The sequence below is a fragment of the Ranitomeya imitator genome, chromosome 6 (assembly GCF_032444005.1).
Source record: "Ranitomeya imitator isolate aRanImi1 chromosome 6, aRanImi1.pri, whole genome shotgun sequence".
Lineage (NCBI taxonomy): Eukaryota > Metazoa > Chordata > Amphibia > Anura > Dendrobatidae > Ranitomeya > Ranitomeya imitator.
Genome location: NC_091287.1, coordinates 563,255,833 through 563,262,771, shown reverse-complemented (window position 1 = coordinate 563,262,771; position 6,939 = coordinate 563,255,833).

Sequence of the window (6,939 nt, the reverse complement as noted above, 5' to 3'; positions counted from 1 at the left end):
AAAGCGAAGAGTCTCCCTAAGCTAGAAGATCGTTGGGTACAGCCGGGACCAGCTGCTTGGAAAGCATCACCAAACCAGGGATTCAAGCTTGAGGAGGATAATTTGCATATTCCAGGTGCCTTCTGGGAAAAGCGAAGAGTCTCCCTAAGCTAGAAGATCGTTGGGTACAGCCGGGACCAGCTGCTTGGAAAGCATCACCAAACCAGGGATTCAAGCTTGAGGAGGATAATTTGCATATTCCAGGTGCCTTCTGGGAAAAGCGAAGAGTCTCCCTCAGCAAGAAGATCGTTGGGTACAGCCAGGACCAGCTGCTTGGAAAGAATCACCAAACCAGGGATTCAAGCTTGAGGAGGCTAATTTGCATATTCCAGGTGCCTTCTGGGAAAAGCGAAGAGTCTCCCTAAGCTAGAAGATCGTTGGGTACAGCCGGGACCAGCTGCTTGGAAAGCATCACCAAACCAGGGATTCAAGTTTGAGGAGGATAATTTGCATATTCCAGGTGCCTTCTGGGAAAAGCGAAGAGTCTCCCTAAGCTAGAAGATCGTTGGGTACAGCCGTGACCAGCTGCTTGGAAAGCATCACCAAACCAGGGATTCAAGCTTGAGGAGGATAATTTGCATATTCCAGGTGCCTTCTGGGAAAAGCGAAGAGTCTCCCTAAGCTAGAAGATCGTTGGGTACAGCCGGGACCAGCTGCTTGGAAAGCATCACCAAACCAGGGATTCAAGCTTGAGGAGGATAATTTGCATATTCCAGGTGCCTTCTGGGAAAAGCGAAGAGTCTCCCTAAGCTAGAAGATCATTGGGTACAGCCGGGACCAGCTGCTTGGAAAGCATCACCAAACCAGGGATTCAAGCTTGAGGAGGATAATTTTCATATTCCAGGTGCCTTCTGGGAAAAGCGAAGAGTCTCCCTAAGCTAGAAGATCGTTGGGTACAGCCGGGACCAGCTGCTTGGAAAACATCACCAAACCAGGGATTCAACCTTGAGGAGGATAATTTGCATATTCCAGGTGCCTTCTGGGAAAAGCGAAGAGTCTCCCTAAGCTAGAAGATCGTTGGGTACAGCCGGGACCAGCTGCTTGGAAAGCATCACCAAACCAGGGATTCAAGCTTGAGGAGGAAAATTTGCATATTCCAGGTGCCTTCTGGGAAAAGCGAAGAGTCTCCCTAAGCTAGAAGATCGTTGGGTACAGCCGGGACCAGCTGCTTGGAAAGCATCACCAAACCAGGGATTCAAGCTTGAGGAGGATAATTTGCATATTCCAGGTGCCTTCTGGGAAAAGCGAAGAGTCTCCCTAAGCTAGAAGATCGTTGGGTACAGCCGGGACCAGCTGCTTGGAAAGCATCACCAAACCAGGGATTCAAGCTTGAGGAGGATAATTTGCATATTCCAGGTGCCTTCTGGGAAAAGCGAAGAGTCTCCCTAAGCTAGAAGATCGTTGGGTACAGCCGGGACCAGCTGCTTGGAAAGCATCACCAAACCTGGGATTCAAGCTTGAGGAGGATAATTTGCATATTCCAGGTGCCTTCTGGGAAAAGCGAAGAGTCTCCCTCAGCAAGAAGATCGTTGGGTACAGCCGGGACCAGCTGCTTGGAAAGAATCACCAAACCAGGGATTCAAGCTTGAGGAGGCTAATTTGCATATTCCAGGTGCCTTCTGGGAAAAGCGAAGAGTCTCCCTAAGCTAGAAGATCGTTGGGTACAGCCGGGACCAGCTGCTTGGAAAGCATCACCAAACCAGGGATTCAAGCTTGAGGAGGAAAATTTGCATATTCCAGGTGCCTTCTGGGAAAAGCGAAGAGTCTCCCTAAGCTAGAAGATCGTTGGGTACAGCCGGGACCAGCTGCTTGGAAAGCATCACCAAACCAGGGATTCAAGCTTGAGGAGGATAATTTGCATATTCCAGGTGCCTTCTGGGAAAAGCGAAGAGTCTCCCTCAGCAAGAAGATCGTTGGGTACAGCCGGGACCAGCTGCTTGGAAAGAATCACCAAACCAGGGATTCAAGCTTGAGGAGGCTAATTTGCATATTCCAGGTGCCTTCTGGGAAAAGCGAAGAGTCTCCCTAAGCTAGAAGATCGTTGGGTACAGCCGGGACCAGCTGCTTGGAAAGCATCACCAAACCAGGGATTCAAGTTTGAGGAGGATAATTTGCATATTCCAGGTGCCTTCTGGGAAAAGCGAAGAGTCTCCCTAAGCTAGAAGATCGTTGGGTACAGCCGGGACCAGCTGCTTGGAAAGCATCACCAAACCAGGGATTCAAGCTTGAGGAGGATAATTTGCATATTCCAGGTGCCTTCTGGGAAAAGCGAAGAGTCTCCCTAAGCTAGAAGATCGTTGGGTACAGCCGGGACCAGCTGCTTGGAAAGCATCACCAAACCAGGGATTCAAGCTTGAGGAGGATAATTTGCATATTCCAGGTGCCTTCTGGGAAAAGCGAAGAGTCTCCCTCAGCAAGAAGATTGTTGGGTACAGCCGGGACCAGCTGCTTGGAAAGAATCACCAAACCAGGGATTCAAGCTTGAGGAGGCTAATTTGCATATTCCAGGTGCCTTCTGAGAAAAGCGAAGAGTCTCCCTAAGCTAGAAGATCGTTGGGTACAGCCGGGACCAGCTGCTTGGAAAGCATCACCAAACCAGGGATTCAAGCTTGAGGAGGATAATTTGCATATTCCAGGTGCCTTCTGGGAAAAGCGAAGAGTCTCCCTAAGCTAGAAGATCGTTGGGTACAGCCGGGACCAGCTGCTTGGAAAGCATCACCAAACCAGGGATTCAAGCTTGAGGAGGATAATTTGCATATTCCAGGTGCCTTCTGGGAAAAGCGAAGAGTCTCCCTCAGCAAGAAGATCGTTGGGTACAGCCGGGACCAGCTGCTTGGAAATAATCACCAAACCAGGGATTCAAGCTTGAGGAGGCTAATTTGCATATTCCAGGTGCCTTCTGGAAAAGCGAAGAGTCTCCCTAAGCTAGAAGATCGTTGGGTACAGCCGGGACCAGCTGCTTGGAAAGCATCACCAAACCAGGGATTCAAGCTTGAGGAGGATAATTTGCATATTCCAGGTGCCTTCTGGGAAAAGCGAAGAGTCTCCCTAAGCTAGAAGATCGTTGGGTACAGCCGGGACCAGCTGCTTGGAAAGAATCACCAAACCAGGGATTCAAGCTTGAGGAGGCTAATTTGCATATTCCAGGTGCCTTCTGGGAAAAGCAAAGAGTCTCCCTAAGCTAGAAGATCGTTGGGTACAGCCGGGACCAGCTGCTTGGAAAGCATCACCAAACCAGGGATTCAAGCTTGAGGAGGATAATTTGCATATTCCAGGTGCCTTCTGGGAAAAGCGAAGAGTCTCCCTCAGCAAGAAGATCGTTGGGTACAGCCGGGACCAGCTGCTTGGAAAGAATCACCAAACCAGGGATTCAAGCTTGAGGAGGCTAATTTGCATATTCCAGGTGCCTTCTGGGAAAAGCAAAGAGTCTCCCTAAGCTAGAAGATCGTTGGGTACAGCCGGGACCAGCTGCTTGGAAAGCATCACCAAACCAGGGATTCAAGCTTGAGGAGGATAATTTGCATATTCCAGGTGCCTTCTGGGAAAAGCGAAGAGTCTCCCTCAGCAAGAAGATCGTTGGGTACAGCCGGGACCAGCTGCTTGGAAAGCATCACCAAACCAGGGATTCAAGCTTGAGGAGGATAATTTGCATATTCCAGGTGCCTTCTGGGAAAAGCGAAGAGTCTCCCTAAGCTAGAAGATCGTTGGGTACAGCCGGGACCAGCTGCTTGGAAAGCATCACCAAACCAGGGATTCAAGCTTGAGGAGGATAATTTGCATATTCCAGGTGCCTTCTGGGAAAAGCGAAGAGTCTCCCTCAGCAAGAAGATCGTTGGGTACAGCCGGGACCAGCTGCTTGGAAATAATCACCAAACCAGGGATTCATGCTTGAGGAGGCTAATTTGCATATTCCAGGTGCCTTCTGGAAAAGCGAAGAGTCTCCCTAAGCTAGAAGATCGTTGGGTACAGCCGGGACCAGCTGCTTGGAAAGCATCACCAAACCAGGGATTCAAGCTTGAGGAGGATAATTTGCATATTCCAGGTGCCTTCTGGGAAAAGCGAAGAGTCTCCCTAAGCTAGAAGATCGTTGGGTACAGCCGGGACCAGCTGCTTGGAAAGCATCACCAAACCAGGGATTCAAGCTTGAGGAGCATAATTTGCATATTCCAGGTGCCTTCTGGGAAAAGCGAAGAGTCTCCCTAAGCTAGAAGATCGTTGGGTACAGCCGGGACCAGCTGCTTGGAAAGCATCACCAAACCAGGGATTCAAGCTTGAGGAGGATAATTTGCATATTCCAGGTGCCTTCTGGGAAAAGCGAAGAGTCTCCCTCAGCAAGAAGATCGTTGGGTACAGCCGGCACCAGCTGCTTGGAAAGAATCACCAAACCAGGGATTCAAGCTTGAGGAGGCTAATTTGCATATTCCAGGTGCCTTCTGGGAAAAGCAAAGAGTCTCCCTAAGCTAGAAGATCGTTGGGTACAGCCGGGACCAGCTGCTTGGAAAGCATCACCAAACCAGGGATTCAAGCTTGAGGAGGATAATTTGCATATTCCAGGTGCCTTCTGGGAAAAGCGAAGAGTCTCCCTCAGCAAGAAGATCGTTGGGTACAGCCGGGACCAGCTGCTTGGAAAGAATCACCAAACCAGGGATTCAAGCTTGAGGAGGCTAATTTGCATATTCCAGGTGCCTTCTGGGAAAAGCGAAGAGTCTCCCTAAGCTAGAAGATCGTTGGGTACAGCCGGGACCAGCTGCTTGGAAAGCATCACCAAACCAGGGATTCAAGTTTGAGGAGGATAATTTGCATATTCCAGGTGCCTTCTGGGAAAAGCGAAGAGTCTCCCTAAGCTAGAAGATCGTTGGGTACAGCCGGGACCAGCTGCTTGGAAAGCATCACTAAACCAGGGATTCAAGCTTGAGGATAATTTGCATATTCCAGGTGCCTTCTGGGAAAAGCGAAGAGTCTCCCTCAGCAAGAAGATCGTTGGGTACAGCCGGGACCAGCTGCTTGGAAAGAATCACCAAACCAGGGATTCAAGCTTGAGAAGGCTAATTTGCATATTCCAGGTGCCTTCTGGGAAAAGCGAAGAGTCTCCCTCAGCAAGAAGATCGTTGGGTACAGCCGGGACCAGCTGCTTGGAAAGAATCACCAAACCAGGGATTCAAGCTTGAGGAGGCTAATTTGCATATTCCAGGTGCCTTCTGGGAAAAGCGAAGAGTCTCCCTAAGCTAGAAGATCGTTGGGTACAGCCGGGACCAGCTGCTTGGAAAGCATCACCAAACCAGGGATTCAAGCTTGAGGAGGATAATTTGCATATTCCAGGTGCCTTCTGGGAAAAGCGAAGAGTCTCCCTAAGCTAGAAGATCGTTGGGTACAGCCGGGACCAGCTGCTTGGAAAGCATCACCAAACCAGGGATTCAACCTTGAGGAGGATAATTTGCATATTCCAGGTGCCTTCTGGGAAAAGCGAAGAGTCTCCCTAAGCTAGAAGATCGTTGGGTACAGCCGGGACCAGCTGCTTGGAAAGCATCACCAAACCAGGGATTCAAGCTTGAGGAGGATAATTTGCATATTCCAGGTGCCTTCTGGGAAAAGCGAAGAGTCTCCCTCAGCAAGAAGATCGTTGGGTACAGCCGGGACCAGCTGCTTGGAAAGAATCACCAAACCAGGGATTCAAGCTTGAGGAGGCTAATTTGCATATTCCAGGTGCCTTCTGGGAAAAGCGAAGAGTCTCCCTCAGCAAGAAGATCGTTGGGTACAGCCGGGACCAGCTGCTTGGAAAGCATCACCAAACCAGGGATTCAAGCTTGAGGAGGATAATTTGCATATTCCAGGTGCCTTCTGGGAAAAGCGAAGAGTCTCCCTCAGCAAGAAGATCGTTGGGTACAGCCGGGACCAGCTGCTTGGAAAGCATCACCAAACCAGGGATTCAAGCTTGAGGAGGATAATTTGCATATTCCAGGTGCCTTCTGGGAAAAGCGAAGAGTCTCCCTCAGCAAGAAGATCGTTGGGTACAGCCGGGACCAGCTGCTTGGAAAGCATCACCAAACCAGGGATTCAAGCTTGAGGAGGATAATTTGCATATTCCAGGTGCCTTCTGGGAAAAGCGAAGAGTCTCCCTCAGCAAGAAGATCGTTGGGTACAGCCGGGACCAGCTGCTTGGAAAGAATCACCAAACCAGGGATTCAAGCTTGAGGAGGCTAATTTGCATATTCCAGGTGCCTTCTGGGAAAAGCGAAGAGTCTCCCTAAGCTAGAAGATCGTTGGGTACAGCCGGGACCAGCTGCTTGGAAAGCATCACCAAACCAGGGATTCAAGCTTGAGGAGGATAATTTGCATATTCCAGGTGCCTTCTGGGAAAAGCGAAGAGTCTCCCTCAGCAAGAAGATCGTTGGGTACAGCCGGGACCAGCTGCTTGGAAAGCATCACCAAACCAGGGATTCAAGCTTGAGGAGGCTAATTTGCATATTCCAGGTGCCTTCTGGGAAAAGTGAAGAGTCTCCCTAAGCTAGAAGATCGTTGGGTACAGCCGGGACCAGCTGCTTGGAAAGCATCACCAAACCAGGGATTCAAGCTTGAGGAGGATAATTTGCATATTCCAGGTGCCTTCTGGGAAAAGCGAAGAGTCTCCCTAAGCTAGAAGATCGTTGGGTACAGCCGGGACCAGCTGCTTGGAAAGCATCACCAAACCAGGGATTCAAGCTTGAGGAGGATAATTTGCATATTCCAGGTGCCTTCTGGGAAAAGCGAAGAGTCTCCCTAAGCTAGAAGATCGTTGGGTACAGCCGGGACCAGCTGCTTGGAAATCATCACCAAACCAGGGATTCAAGCTTGAGGAGGATAATTTGCATATTCCAGGTGCCTTCTGGGAAAAGCGAAGAGTCTCCCTAAGCTAGAAGATCG